The sequence below is a fragment of the Halichoerus grypus genome, chromosome 1 (assembly GCF_964656455.1).
Source record: "Halichoerus grypus chromosome 1, mHalGry1.hap1.1, whole genome shotgun sequence".
NCBI lineage: Eukaryota > Metazoa > Chordata > Mammalia > Carnivora > Phocidae > Halichoerus > Halichoerus grypus.
The window spans coordinates 87137023-87153802 of NC_135712.1; the positions used below are offsets into that span (position 1 = coordinate 87137023).

Sequence of the window (16780 nt, forward strand, 5' to 3'; positions counted from 1 at the left end):
TTTTTTGCTTTCCTTCATTTATTATACTATCTCTAATCCTTTATGGAATGAGGTGCTGAATGAATGAATGAATAATAGTTAAACAGTTGTCTTCTTTTCAATGAGTTGGAAAAGATGCATGGCACCTATTCAAGTCCCTGAATTCCAAATCAGAGGAAAGCCCAGACCCTGATCAACAAGACAGTGCTTGTGGGAACCCTATGATCAACAGAGACAGTAGCAACACAGAAACTAGCAAAGCCATGTAATGAGAGGAAAGGGTGAATGGTGACCTCATGGTAGCAAAGAGAGGAACATTAATGCTACCCCAAAAAGCATTTGAACCACCCTGAAGACCCTGCCCATGAGAAACAGAGAACTTTGGAGGACTGAGTTTCCACTCATGATGCTATCCAGGCTTGAACCCGAGACTTCCATTAGCATAACCCACACACTCTTGAGTCCAACGTTCCAGACTGCAGTGTCCTAAAGATATAATTATACACATGTAAGATTATGCCATGTTTTTGCATTGGTTTGCCTCACTGGTTTGCAGTTTGTAGGTCCAGATCATAATTATATTTTTAAGTACTACCTTTATCTCGCATCTACAAATCATGAAGTGATTATTATGCCTTTAGGGCCCCCTAAATGCTCTTGAAACTATGCCTATTCAAGGCATCCAAATCTCTAGTGTTGATTCAGTATTATAGCCCTAGCAAACCCAGGTTGATTGGTCTGTTCCAAATGGTCGACAGAGGAGAGGGAGTCTAAGAGGAAGGTAAATTTGGCCAAAGAGGAATCATATGAGTGTAGCTCTGTTTGCTTAGACTATGAAAGCAAATACACTCTAAATTCTGTGTTCAAGATTCCCCCTGTTGGATCCTGATGGACAGACTGATTAAGCACATTACCTTATGCCTGGGCAGTGATCTGGAATTTAATTATACATGATCTTTCCAATACTTTTCTTAAATGATTATATGTGCCGTAAGAAAATATCCTGTCCAAGATTGGAAATACCTGGAGGAGACCTTCATGTTCCTGAATCAATCAACCAACAAGTATTTATTGGTCATCACCCATATGTTCATCACTGTGACAAGCTTATTGGTGAAACCATAAAAGAAACCAAGATCTGATTGCTGCCCTCAAAGGACTTACACTTTAGCTGAAAAGACAAGCCATTATTTTTTTTTTTTTTTTTAGATTTTTTATTTATTTATTTGACAGAGAGAGACACAGCGAGAGAGGGAACACAAACAGGGGGAGCAGGAGAGGGAGAAGCAGGCTCCCTGCTGAGCAGGGAGCCTGATGCGGGGCTCGATCCCAGGACCCCAGGATCATGACCCGAGCCAAAGGCAGATGCTTAACGACTGAGCCACCCAGGTGCCCCAAGACAAGCCATTATTAAAAATTAAAGAAACCTTACAATCAAAGCATTTAGCATTAGTGATAAAAATTTTAAAAAGAGAGAGAGAGAACACTGGGAGTGGGGTTTGTTAAAGCAGAGGCAGAATTTGAGCTGGCCTTGAAGAGGAGCTAAAATTTAATGAAGAGCAAAAAATGAGAGAGTTTGTTCCAGGTTGAGGCAAAGAGGAGAAAAGTCTAGACACAACTAGCCGTAGTAGTTTTGAGCTGATATTGGACTTCTCCCATCACTCTGGCTCAAGAGACACTGTCAGATACTCCAGGCAAGAAAGAGCAATTCTTTCAAGAGCACACACCTCAGAGTTTTGCAGAAAGGGCTCTAGATTTTACTTTCCTTGTTTACCACTTGGATTTCATTCGATTCTTTTCCCTTCCATGTGCGCCTTACTATCCCACTTATATTTTCAGCTACAATTTTGAAAGCACGTTTATTGGGGTTTGTAAAGAATGTTCAAAATACAGTTACTCATATATTCTTCAGCAGAAAGTATTGCCCTTCTAGATCATTCTGTTGCAAGGACTCTTATTACGCTCTGCACTGGGATGAGGGTACATCTTCTAATTCTAAAACTAATGTAATCTGGCTCCATTTCCCCCCATCTGCTTCTAGCCACCTGGAAGCTCTTCATTTTTCTTGGAGATGATGGTGGAATTATCTAAGGAAAGGGGGAATACACTATCCCTGGGGCAAGGAGATCATTGATTCATAGCCCGTAGACATGTAGTCTCTGAGCAGCCAGTGATGTTCCTGCAACGGCGAGAACCTACATTCTCCTGTCAAGCTAAGGGCTTTAGAAACACCAGGGAGATGGAAACAGCACGTTGTGTTTCTTCATAATAAATCTCCCATCTTATTGTCTGAGACATTTTGCTCTCCGGAGGACACAGGGCCTGTTTCTCAGCATTTTTCAATTGGGCCCTTCCTTGCCTCCCGCCCATTTCTATTAAAACGGTTTACTGGGATCCCAAAGAGGCAACCTGCCACATCACGTTTGTCATTTTCTTTTCTCCCCCTCCCCCCTCCTTTCCAATCTCATTTAGATACTTTTTCTTTCCCCACCCCCCTTCCCCACCTCCCCATCCTGGTCTTCCTCAGTCATCCATCATGACCCAAGGGACCTCTTTCTCTAGGTCTTCAGAGAGAAACAATTCCTGGGTTGGACTGTGAAGCAAAACATTATGAGACTCTAACTCAAGCTCAATTACTATTTGGCACTATGTTTTATGAGTGAGAAATGCAATAAAATAGCGATTTCTAAATTTAACTAACATTGTATAATCAATTATTCATTCCAGAAGGCTGTCGTTTATATATTGCCTGTGCTATTGATTAGTATGAAAAGGCAATGTACAGGAAGCCATATAAATCGATCATTATTTAAAGCGGTTAATCAAATATCTAATCTGTTTCTGTGAATTTCCCTCCAGTAATCACGCTGCATATCACACAAGGTACCAGTGGACTGTAATCCAAATCCACACACCAACACTAGACTAGAATGGAGTCTAGCAAGAGAGGCAAAGAGATGATTCTCTCATTCTATTGTTTGAAATGCTGGAAAGGCCATTAAAGCAGAGGAAACCATGTTTTTCTTCCACATACCCCTCCTCACTTTGCTCCCACCCCTCATCACCATAAGCTGAAGCCACTTAAGGATTACAGTGATCCGTCATCATTATCACCCACATGATGACGGGGCCACTACCCACAGCAAACGATGCTTCGATGCTTCAGGAAGTGAAAGATGCTCTTCTGAGGGATTCTTGTTTGTTTGTTTTTGGCTTTATAGGCTCCTTCAGGCAGAATGGGGGCAGGAGGAGAACAAGAAGTGGAAATTCAGTCAGGAAAACAATTAACTAGCACAGCTTCACTGCACAGTAACATCAAATCATATAGCAATTAGAGCCCCGCAAAACGCCGGTTTGGTTTCACGCGCATTTAAGGATGAAAACTGATATGTAGACGGCGCTGATGCTGGACTGCAAATGAAAAAATCAAAGAGGCAAACATTATAAAATTTCATTCTCTGCCTAATCACATCTCTAGAATGGTGATTTGAGCTCAGAGTATTTTTAGTCTGTACACAAGAAAATTCACCTTCTCTCTCCTCAGGCCTTGGTAGATTGCCAGGGAATTGTCTATCTCTCCTTTTTTTTTTTCCCCCACGTTGCATATAAAAAAGTGAATGTTTACTTAAAAATATATTGCACTTGTTCACTAATAAAGGAGTTAGTTAACCCATTGGCCTCACAGATTACCAAAGCTTTCATGGTTAAATCCAGGAAAATAATAACTAAAGCTTCCCCCAAAGCAAAGCAACAGTGTTTTTAAAATGTGGACGGATCTACCAATCTTCGTGCTGTTAAGCTTTACCGTGTAAAAAGGAACTTACCTTTCTTTATCTTGTGAAAATGTCAGTACAGTACATGCAAAATATTCATGTTCCTTTCCATTTTTTTTCTTAATTGAGTGTTTTTCTCTTGGAAAGTTTTGGTAGAATAGTTCATTTGTAATACAGCAGGAATTTCTCAATACAAAGCAAGCCACGAAGGTTCATTTTCCCCTGTCTAGTTCTGAAGGTGTTTTTGTCATTTGACTTTAGGTTGAAAAAGGAAATAAAGTGACTAAGACATCTGCCTCCTTTATTTTTTTTTAAATAAACTATTTTGGAATAATTTGAGATTTACCGGAAAGTTGCAAGGTCATACAGAGTTCCTGCATACCCCTTTCCGAGTTTCCCCATATTTTACATCTTACGTTATTATTGTAGGTCTGTCAAAACTAAGAAATCAACATTGATAGATTGCTAGTAATTGAACTCCAGACTTTATTTGGATTCCACTGGCTTCTGTATTACTGTCCTCTCACCGTTCCAGAATCCAATGTACCTGCCACATTGCCCCGAGTTTCACGTTTCCTCAGTCTCCCCAATCTGTGACAGTTTCTCAGTCCTTCCTTGTTTTTCACGACTGATCCAATATCCTATAGCGTTTCCTCCAACCTGAGCTTCTCTCTTGTTTTTTTCTCATGATGAGACCAATGTTAGGAGCTTTTAGAAAGAATAACAGAGGTGAATTGCCCTTCTTGTCACTCCATATCAGGGTACCTGATACCCATATGATGTCAGCTGACATTAGCCTTCATCTTCTATGAAGCTAGTGTTGGCCAAGTTTCTCCACTCTAGGTTTACCATTTTACTGTTTCTTTTATTTACTTTTTTAGAGAAAAGTCACTAAGTCCAACCCACACTCAATGGTAATAAATAAATAAATAAAATCTTTTTTTTAAATGTAGCCATTTGAAACTTAGGCCAAAGCATTTTGGTTCAGCAAACATCCCAGTCACTTGTCAACCTTACTCAGCCACATGATTATCTCTGCAGAAAACAGAGGAAGCAGTGTCCACATCCTTCTCTGAAGGCCCCATTTGACATCCTATGGCACTCCAAGGACAGCATGTCTTGAACATCCATCATAGCGACTCCATCATAACTACTCTATCTTTCACCATTCATTAAGTCATTACCCATGCCTTCAACAGACATTTCTTTAACACTTACTATATGCCAAATGCTGTGCTGGGTCTTGGGGCAGCAACTGGAAAGAAAGGTTACAAGAACAAGTAAGGGGCTTAGAGAATAGCAGGTTCTATGTGAAGCACATTAATGGGGTGCAAAGTGGGCCCAGAGGAGGAAGTGATCCATCCACCCGAGGAAGGACAGCATGAATGGCTACACGAAGATGTTACTGAAACAGGGTCTCAAAAACTGTTTCCCAGGTACCATGCTGGCATAGAGAAAGGTGGGGGGTGTGAGCGAAGGATGACCTAGTCCAAAGGACAGCCTTGAGCACAGGCACTGAGAATTGCAAGAGTTGACGTGAGATCACACACCTTCTGTGAGCAGCTGATCAGGGATCAACTATTTCTATTAAGATCCTTGGAAGAGTCATGGCCCCTAACAGAGGCTATGGTTCCTTGCTCCTATCAGTGGTTTACAGAATGGAATAAGACAGAATAATTTACCAAATGATGCATGGAAAGTACTTTGATGTTTATTCTATGAACATGCCAAAAGATTATACCTCCTATCTCACCCCAAGGTAGAAAAGAAGGAAACAGAATAAAGTGCACATTTCAACAACATTAATCAGGCTTCTATCATCTCCAAGCACTTTGCTAGGTACCCTGCAAACATTTGTTCATATTTATTGTTATTATCATCACCATTTTATGATGACGAAACTCAGTCTTAAAGGTTAACATGGCAGGTTACACACCAAGTAAGGGAGGAAAAATAGACTGTTAATCTGGTTCTAATTTTGATTGAATTTTATTTCCCCCTCTGATTTTTTTCTTTTTGTAGGTAGCAGATTTAATAAGCCGGGGAACTTACATGTGAAGCTTGTCTTGGATGGCTGCAAGAGGAATAGATTTCCTCATCCACTTGCCAAAATCTTGAGTTTATATAGAGGACTTAACAGGGTTCAGCCATGTATATAGTACAGATGGTCTCAATAACATATTACTCTCTTAAGGCTATGTCCCTAAAGCGGCTCTTGCCGTGGGAATGGTGGGCGGAACATACATTTCAAGGACAGGGGCAGGATGAGGAGCCTCGGATCGCCTGGGTCCAGCTCTTGGGTCAACAAGAGGTCACATCCTCTCCTTGACCTCCTCCAACACCACCCCTCATGGCCAACTCTTACAAGCTCACACATCCCTCTCTTCTGCAATGTTCCCTAAGCGGTCAGCAAAGGGTTACTCTAGCATAGAGGAGCATCTTTGCTGGTTCCCAGGCTGCCCTGGAGGCATAGCACAGCAACAATGTATGCACCTACAAGAGAAAACAGAGGTGAAGATAATGATTCCCCAAGCAAGTGATTTTTTTTTTTCCACCAAAAGCCCATGATCCAAACCACTGATTTTTTTTTTTTTTTAAATATTTTATTTATTTATTTGAGAGAGAGAGAATGAGAGAGAGCGAGTACATGAGAGGGGGGAGGGTCAGAGGGAGAAGCAGACTCCCTGCCGAGCAGGGAGCCCGATGCGGGACTCGATCCAGGGACTCCAGGATCATGACCTGAGCCGAAGGCAGTCGCTTAACCAACTGAGCCACCCAGGCGCCCGAAACCACTGATTTATTAAGTCTACTAGGCTGGGGGGGTCGGATCACTCAGGGTGTTCACCTGTGTCTCCAGATTTAATAAAGATGATACATTAGCAGACTCATCAGGTATGAACACACAGCATTCTGCTTGGAGAATGGGACAGATGGCCACTTGTGAGGCAGTAATGATGTCCAAGGCCATTCTATTTTGGAGGACAGCTTTTCTCATTAGAGACATTTCAGTGTTCAGGAAAGACGGGCTTTGTCCATCATTTAAGGCTTGCTGGGTGAATTTAGTAAGGCTGCTATGTGTGCTATAATGTCCTCCAGGCTGATGGAGGGAACAAAGACAGAGGCCAAATGATTATACCAGTAAAAATAGAATGTACCCAACTGGACTTGAGGGGAGGGAAGATGGCAGATTCTTCCCCCCGTGCCCAGGGAAAACCCAGGGTTCAGTGGCCCAACCACCCAGGTAGAAGCCACGGCCAAAGATCTGTGCCACGCAATCACTGGGTTCCCTTCAGGACTACCCAATAAACACCTGGGCAACCCAACCAGTCAATGCCAACTGGCCACTATCCTTTAATACGACAGAATGACCACACAGCTCCAGTGATATCTCTCCCATACTCCTGGTGTAGTTGGGGTGGTTCTGTTTAGAGTAATTTTTCTGTTCTCAACAGAGGGATGCATGAGTGCTCAAATGTCCATAATCTGGGGTAAGCCACACGAACCCATCCTAAATCTGGTGTTGCCACCCATGGCTCTGACGGTGGTATTTTCAGGACACTTCTAGTCAGCAATCTGATGGGCTGCCCGTGCAGCTCGATTGGCAGAGAAAGCATACCAATGCCTGGTGTTATTGTTAGCACGTGCCACAGGCTAGGTCTTTGGATCAATATTGGTAATAGCAGATGAATTGAGAGTAATAGCCTCAGCTTGTTCTTCCTTAATGTACTGCCTTTCTGCCTTCCAGCCCCTTCTCTGGAGTGTTGATACCCACCATGGCAGCCTAGCATGCTAGAGAGGGGCACCTGTCCACACACCCAACCGCTGGGTCTCCGTACTGAGAGATAGATGGTATCTACAAAGCTGTTGCTGTACCTGAGTGAAACTGGGTCTATCCATCATGTTTATTTCCTACAAGGCGAGAGTATAACAGCTGCTGCCCCCCAGCACACAGGAGGTGATGGGTGATGGCATTGAGGGTGGAAAAAATCAATGTGAAGTCAACAGGACTTTAGTCAACTGAGACGGAGATTGAACAGTCACTACACTTTGGCTCAAATCTGAGTGAAACAACAAAGATCTAAAGGGTAGATCAGAGAGGTAGAACGTGACTCAAAAGGACACAGTCCATGGAAATAAGAGACAATGACCACGTCAAAATATGCTGAGTGTCAAACACTTCAAGAAGCTAGATTAATGGGGCACCTGGGTGGCTCAGTCAGTTAAGTGCCTTCAGCTCAGGTCATGATCCTGGAGTCCCAAGATCGAGTCCCACATCAGGCTCCCTGCACAATGGGGAGTCTGCTTCTCCCTCTGCCCGCCCCCCACTCACGTTTTTTCTCTTTCTCTCTCTCAAACAAATAAATAAAATCTTAAAAAATAAATGAAGAGAAGTGCCTAGGTGGCTCAGTTGTTCAGCATCTGTCTTCGGCTCAGGTTATTGTCCTAGGGTCCTGGGATCAAGCCCCACATTGGGCTCCCTGCTCCGCGGAAGCCTGCTTCTCCCTCTCCAACTCCCCCTGCTTGTGTTCCCTCTCTCGCTGTCTCTCTCTCTCTGTCAAAAAATAAATATAATCTTTAAAAATAAATAAATAATAAATTTAAAAAATAATCTAGATTAAAAATTCTGTCTGATAATAAGCCACGGTAAATAAGAGCTGGGCTCAGCCCCCAGAAAATAAGGCTGGTAGGAACAAGAGAAGAACTTCCCCTCCCACTCCCACATATATCAGGGGTTAACAAGGGGCTCCCTTTTCCCTGGGTAATGGTGCCTTTTTTAGAAACAGAGAAATTCAACAGCAACATCAGCTCCTCTAAAACAAAAAGTTAAGAGTAAAAAAAAAATAAGCCAAAGAAGAACTACAAGAAACCTTGTGTGAATATATCACTTTTAAAGGGAAAAGGGGGGGCGCCTGGGTGGCTCAGTCGTTAAGCATCTGCCTTCAGCTCAGGTCATGATCCCAGGGTCCCGGGATGGAGCGCCGCATCGGGTTCCCTGCTCGGCGGGAAGCCTGCTTCTCCCTCTCCCTCTCCCCCTGCTTGTGTTCCCTCTCTCGCTGTGTCTCTCTCTGTCAAATAAATAAAAATTTAAAAAATCTTTAAAAAATAAAATAAAATAAAAAAATAAAAAAAGGGAAAAGGGATCTTTTTGGGGGGACAGGGGAAGAGAATCCTAGAGAGTAAAGGTTCACACACTTGTGGGTTTCAACGTTACTGAACACCATCATCCCTGTGAGATGTGAGTAGTGAACTGACCTTCAGATACACCCTCCCACTCAACCCCAATGTGTAATTGCTAGAAGATCTCTACATTATGGTCACTAATGGATTAGAAAAAACAGGTATCTGGAGACACTCTTGCTAGGAGGCACCCCCTCCCCGGCTGGAAGTGGTCTCCACCAGCAGCTGAATGGAAGAGGCCTTGGCTGTGGACAGCCTCTTTAGGACGTCGGAGATGATGATACTCAGCAGGCCATGGGGGCTTTACCTGGATAGAGGGAAAGCTGACCGCAGCAACCTTCGCTTTCACAGTGTTGGTGAGGACCAGTGCCCTCTACCTACGGATATGCCCCTTCACCACGAAAGAAGTGGTGAGCTGTACATTGTACATTGAGCTGGAAATTGTGCTATGTTTCTGAACGACATTGAAAAAATTCCCTTTTCTCTGTCCCCATCACCTTACTCCCAACCCTAGGAAAACATTTTTGTAAAGTATCTCTACTTCAGTCCACGGCTTAATGGTGAGTGGTAGTTATCTAATGCTGAGTAATGAATTACCTTGAAACCTAGCAGCTTGAAACAACAAATGTTATCTCTCTGCTTGTGTGGGTCGGATTAGCTCTGGTTCCAAGTCTCTCCTCAGGTTGCGGTCAGGCTGTCAGCAAGGGCTGCTGGCCCAGCTGTGAGGACACTGTCACCACTGGCTCCTGTCCACAGGCCTGCCTCACAGCCTGGCATCTGCCTTCCCCTCCCCCCCCGCCCCGGGGCAAGTGATGCAAGAGAGAGGGGGCACCCAAAACAGAAGCCACCGTCTTCCTGACCTTTTTTAAGTGAAGGAGGCTATTATAAAAACACCCCTTCTTTTCCTGCCTTAAGTTTGTAACCAGTTGAGATATAGATCCAGGAGTCGGGGAGATGTTGAACATTTTCACAGATTAAGCAGAGAGCGGAGAACACGGCTTATGTCGGCCATGACAACGGGCCTGCTAATCCCGTATCCCAGGAGTGGACTTTCTCAGTTATAGGCAGTGCTAACTACCTGTGGGCCTTCACCTGGCACGGCTGGGGCTTCTAAAACAAGGACCAGAGGATGAGTGCTGTTTGCGGAAGGGGGCAGATTCACGGAGAAGGGGCCATCTCTTCTCCCAAATTCACCACTCCGGTAAGGATCCCTCCAGAGAGAAGCCAGGTGTTACTCCAGCAGAGATCCCCCCACACGGAAAATAGGAAGGACAGAAAATAAACATTCTCCCAATCCGAAGACAACACCAAGGCCCAATCCATAAAGAACAAACTGAAGTATTTGACCAAACAAAATGTCTACATGTAAAGAATATATGTAAGTATATATGACATGTATATAGTAATAACAAGACATATAGATATATTCAATTCTCGTTCTTTGCTGTAGGTATGGTCTATAAAGTCATCATGAACCCTGAATTAGCAAAGACTGAGACATTACTCCTGGGGGAAATACAGCACGGGGTTCTTGCAAGCCTTGGATCCCAACATTTTTGTAAACCAATCAATACGTAACCTTATTTGATGTGTGTTTCTGTTTAAAGATGCCTCATTTCATATGCATTGTTGATTCGCTAACATTGAAATCCCAGCCAACAGCTGCTGTAACTCATGCCTGAATGAAGCTCATGCGTTTTCTCGGTGAGGCACCTCACAGCCTTCTTGCAGTAGGAACTAGACAGCACTCCAGTACTGCCCTGAGGGCCATTTTAAGCAGGGAAATCTCCAACAAAACAAGCACAAAAATGTGAAAAATGTGGCACCACATAGGCTGTGAAAGGACACTTGTTTACAGTACGAGAGGTGAGCCGAGAAGGTGAAGGGTTGCATTGTTGGACCTTGGCCGGGACGTTCGTGTCATGCAATTCAAATTTTTCACTGCTCTGCCCATGTCCGCAAATGATCACAAAACAACACAAATATTGATTCGGGGTTACAAGTAATTTTTAGTGAGTAGGCAAATTTGCAAGCACAGAAAGGACAAATAATGAGGATTGACTGCAAACACACACACACACACACACACACACACACACACGCTTCAAGGGCAGATGACAAAATAAGAATGCCTTCCCAGATGTCAGATAAAAGATGTATTAATTACTACATTAAGAGATTTTGTAAATTAAAACAAAAAGGCGAATATCCCGATAGAAAAAAAACAAAATCAAAGGACTTATTCAGGCAATACATGCTTGAAGAAATGCACATAATTTCTAGAGAAAGAAAGCCCTTCGCAATGTTTAAATGATACACCACCTCTTCCTTCATACACGTTCCCACACTGCAGGTAGGAGTAGAAACAGTGCATAAGCCATTCTGGAAAACAGTGAGGCAAGGCTTTAGAAAGCTCATCTCTTTTAAACCAGTATTTCCAGTTTTAGTAAAATAAATAAATAAATTAGTGCAAAGATATATGTCCATTGATATTCTTTTGCACTGTTTATAATAATAAAGGGAAATGTGGGGAAATGTTGTATTTCTAAAAACAAAACACTAATTAAATTATGACATCCGTGGAATACTGTAGATGTTAAAAATGGTGTTAAAATATGTTTTGACATGACAGGTACACTTTTCTTCTGTAATTTTATTTTAAATAATTAAAAAACATTGTCACAGAGAATTGCTCCCAATATATTTATAAGTGAAAAAAATTATAAAACAATATTCACAACATGGTCTCATTTTCATGGGACCACAGGTATGCTCACCAAAATGTTAAGAGTAGTTATCTCTTTAGGGTGGGAATATCAGTGTTTCTTAAAATGTCTTGTCTTTCTCTTCAAATTATGTCTGCAATGATCATCTGCCTGGTTATCATCTGCAATGATCTTAGATTCAGGTAAAAATTGATCCTTGTCTTGCTGCTTCCAAGATACTAAAGCATTTTCCCCATTTCAAAAAAATCAGTTGCACTCATAGATTAATAGGTTTGATCAGGAAAATGACCTTTGATGGCCGGCTTATGAGAAACTGTGGTTTTCCTTACATGTCCTTTTCTGCCTTCAGATCTATGCCCTGTTCCCTGGATTTGAGCGGTAGAGTCTCAGGCAGAAGGCTGAACTTCACACACACAGAACAACACGTGGATGTGATTACATTCTAAGTGGGCTTTTCCTGCTCCCCGTGCAGAGCACGATGAACACAATCTAGCAGTGCGGTGTGCTGTGGGCCTTTTGTCATTTCGCAGTGTGCTGTTGGCAGCTCTTCCCGATGAGGCTATCTGCATGGCTGCTGGGGAAGGTGTGGTAAGAGAAGATGTCTTCCCCTCTCCCCATATGGAGCTCTTCTGCAGAATGTATGCCCTGCTATGTCCCGAACTATTAATAGAGCCATGCTGCTCTCTCCCCCATGCTGCTAGAGTCTCTTTAAAACATGCTGTCTAGATTCTAGACTTTTATGCAGACATTCTGATTCCCATAGCTTCTCCTCTCCTTCAACCTTGCTGAGCATAATCTGAACCTATTTTCAAATCTGGAGGAGTCTATTTTTTTATGACAATATATCCTCTAGAGATAGGTCTCCAGCCTATCTAAATGATGATGGATGGCTCTTTATCAACAAAAACTTAGGTTTTGTTGAGCAGGTCTGGTGAGCACCACGTCCTTTGAGTCAGGTATTATGAGGAGACCCATCATCCCTGGCCTGGAGGAACTTTTTATCCAAAGAGAAGCTCACCAGTTCCCTCAGTTAATATCCTCCATCTGAAGGAATTCTTCCCCACAGGTAGTCCATGTTCATCTTCCAGGTCATATATCCCTTTCTACTGAGAGACTGCGAAATTTCCTCAGATCTTTCAGGAAAAGTTGATCTGAATAAATACACTCAGATCGGCCTGTCACATCCACCAGACACTGGGCGTTTTCCTGGACTCTCTTGAGCCTAGAGTCTCGAGTTCTAAGGACATCTCAGACCCTGGGTATGCTCTCCTCTTTAGCACGCCAAAAGCTTGGTGGAAGCTGAGTGTATTGATTATGACACTGGAAGGATATTGAGAGATTTTTCTCTCCAACTCAATGCTAAAAGGTGGCACGTAGCCAGAGCTGGGAAAGTCAGTGTTTGTACAATACTCTATTGTATGTTGTTTAAGAAAAAAAAAGAGAGAAGCAAATCAATAATGACATTTTAAGATGTAGGTCATTCTTTTTTACGGGACTCCGCCTAACTTTGTGGACTAAGCGTAGCTTCAGAGTCGGATAGGCGAGGTTTCATTTCCTGTTTCACTACTTACTAATTCAATGCTGTTGGGCCTGCTACTTACTATCTCTTCACAGCACAGTCTTATAAATGAAGGAGCCAATGAAAGAATGCCAACCTGGTAGGGTTGCAGTGAGATTAAATTAGATAACACATGTAAAGTGTGTAGTAGCGTATGTTCAGTTAGTCATTCCTCTTAGGGGTGTGAGTGACCTTGAAGGAAAATCACTTTCTGCTTCACTGGTATATACTAACTCATATATTGAGCAAGGTTTATTGAACTGCAGCTAAAAGCCAAACTCACACAACCACTGGGGAGTGAGTGTGTGGGGTCTGGGGTAGCAGTGGGGTTGGGCAGGAGGGAAGCATGGAAGTCAGTCTCACCATCCAACAGGAAAGGACAAGCAGATTAACACATAAACACGGTCGGTGGGATAACTCTGGAGCAGATGTACTACACACAGAAATTTACAGCAGGGGCTCGTTAATGTCTGATTGTTGCATTCAGGGAAGGCTTCATAGAGGAGATGAAGAGCTGCTTCTTTTTCTTTTTAAGATTTTCTTTATTTATTTGAGAGAGAGAGAGCGCGCGCACATGAGTGGGGAGGAAGGGGGGAGGGGCAGAGGGCAAGGGAGAAGCAGGCTCCCTGCTGAGCAGGGAGCAAGGCGGGGCTTGATCCCAGGACCCTGAAATCATGACCTGAGCGAAGGCAGACACTTAACTTACTGAGCCACCCAGGCGCCCCAAATAGTTGCTTCTTAAAGCTTGAATGCAAGTTCCCAGACAGAGGTGGAAAGAGAAGGACCCTCAGAATTATTTGATCATGAACAATTCATGGAAGGTCCTACTCTAACACAATGTGATGTACATGGTAGATACTCGGTGAGTATTTAATGAGCTTACCATCTAGACAAGGTGAAGATACATAAAGGTACATATATGTACTAGATACTAATTTCACACATCTTAACCACTGCTATGCAAAAAATAAAGACTTTTTTTTCCCACTAAAGCTCATCCTTGTTTGTCAAGCTCCATACTTTTTGATATAGGAAATGTGATCTAGTCATTTTTGGCTCATCACTTCCAGTTAATTTAGTAAATACTTTCAAAGCCAGGGCACCTGGGTGGCTCAGTCGGTTAAGCGTCTGCCTTTGGCTCAGGTCATGATCTCAGGGTCCTGGGATCAAGTCCCACATCAGGCTCCCTGCTCAGTGGGGAGCCTGCTTCTTCCTCTCCCTCTGCTCCTCCTCTGCTCGTGCTCACTGGCTCGTTCTCTCCCTCTCTCTCAAATAAATAAAATCTTAAAAAAATATAATACTTTCTTAGTCATTTCAGGAAATGACTTTGCACATTCAGGATTCTGCCCCTCCCTTACCCTTTTCCAGGGATTATCTTCTTGATCTGTCCAATGGAGCTATTTACCTACTTTGGTGTAAGTTTTAGAAATAATGTTTATATATCCCATAATACTAAGGCACAGAGTATGTGCCCCATATGTGAGAGCAACAGCAATTATCTCCTTCACCCTACCTAGATCAAGGACACTCTTGGAAACTGCTAGCCCAGTGAAAAAGAATGTCACCTTTTTCCACAAGCTTAATAAATGTAATGGATCATAGAATGGCATAGAGAAAGTACAGGTTTCCTCTCACCCTGATAACTGAATACCCAAACCCTACAATTCCCTGCCAACAATTACACCGTACATCCTCAGCCAAGCAGAGCCCCACTTACTGTGCTGCTGGGAAGAGAGCTCAAGCCACAGTTGACTTAGGTAAGACTCTTTTTTAAAGTATAGCACAGTGAAACACAAATCTACTTAGCAATTCTCTGGATAATTATGAACTGTGGTGTTCAAAAAAAAAAAAATTATGAACTGTGTATCAATAAAAGTTCAACCACAGGAATTTTATCTAATCAATTTTACTTGATCCATTTAATAGTTTTAAGGAATGCCTCATGGTCAGGAAGGCTTTTGCGACTCCCTAATGAGTTACTTAAACCTTCTGGACCCAGGAAGCTCAATGTTAGCAGAAATAAATCAGCACAAGGTCATTGACTAGGATTTTGGCCAAAGTTCCAAGATGGTGATATCATATTAACCTTAAAATTTGGCAGGACAGTTCCACTCATAGATAACCCTAGACTGTATTAGCAAACAATTAAGCAAACTATTTGCTTATGTAATAAGGTGAGGTTAAAGGGAGTAAGGGAACTACTTTGTAAGCTTCACAGTCTTCAAGCAACCCAACGATAAGACACTCTGTGTGTGACTAGGTGGTAGAAGACCTAGAAAGAGTCAATTAGGTAATAAAGAAGATGATTAATGACAAGATGGGAAAACAGAAGATGAGCCACAGCTGACAAACCCAGAACACTCTCCAACATTCATGTTGTATTCAGTCATAACACAGTAAAGAGATGACTGTGGGGACTTACCAAAATAATGTTAGAACTTCAGGATTTTCTCCAGGTTTCAGAGAAAGAGGGACCAACAGGCCCCAGGGCAAGAGAAATCTCAAGTTACATGAGTCTTCCGTGGTTTCACTGAGGTTATGTTGAAACCAAATTAAGTTGTAGGATGAGATCTTCCTTTATTTACATGATCCATCCTGCCTGGCTCTTCCCTGTCCACATTATTTTTTTTCTAAGACTCGGGAACCAAAAAGGCGAAAAAAATGGGACCAATGCCTAACTCAGGAGCTGGGCCTGCTGAGTCCCCAGTCTTTCCAGCCACTTCAACTCAACACCTTAACAATAGGATCATTTGATACTTGACACAGTTCTTTTAACCGTTCTCTCTTTCACATCAGTTCAATGGAAAACAAACGCTAAGTGCTCCAAAAACCAAACTTTCTCAAGTTTTCTAGTAACTTGAGTCCTTAGAAAAACATGCAATATCTTTCATGACTCCCCATGCTTTTTAAAAAGATGTACAGCAAGAATCAACTAGTTATCTTTTTTCCTCTTTCTCCCAGATTTTGAAGAGAAAGAATTTTAAAAGAGAAAATAAAGATAAGAAGGAAGTCCAAGCTAAGACTCACTTACATACAACCCTCCTTACCATAGGGGGTAAGAGTACCTATCTTCATTTGTTCCTGCCTGTTAAACTTACTACTGGATTACCTGTTACAATTATTTCTGGATCAAAGTAACCATTTTGCATGTGGAATTTGGGTTAGAATTTGTCTTCTACGAACATACACCAATGCTCCAACATAACCACTTCTGTGGTAACATGTGAAAAAAAGAAAACAAATAGCTAAAATATCCCTCCCCCCAAAAAACTGCTTCAGCACTGTAATTACTTGCACACTACTCTGGAAAAATCCTCCTGTATTTCAAATAGTCCTGTAATTAAAATGTGATTCAGGAAAAGTCACTGGTACCATGCATACCTGTTACTCCGCACTCCAAATGTTAAATTCTTTGTCAAATGCTAAAATATTGATATTATCATTTTCTAAACCTTCATACCTGCCTCCTGTTGATTTAGGAGAGTAATTTTCTATAATAATTCAGACCCAAGGCAACTTGAAAACAAAAAGAAATGCCAATTCCTGTCAAACTGAAGCCAATTCTT

The 16780-nt window shown here is 42.3% G+C and overlaps 1 long non-coding RNA gene across 1 annotated transcript in view; it reads right to left on the bottom strand.

The window, feature by feature from the left end:
* Positions 1 to 5727: 5727 nt before the first annotated feature.
* The window catches only part of LOC144379892 (uncharacterized), a 35365-nt gene continuing 24312 nt past the window's right edge, over positions 5728 to 16780 (bottom strand). The window contains exon 3 of the long non-coding RNA XR_013443383.1: positions 5728 to 6245. This is a non-coding gene — a long non-coding RNA (uncharacterized LOC144379892). The remainder of the gene's footprint in view (positions 6246 to 16780) is intronic.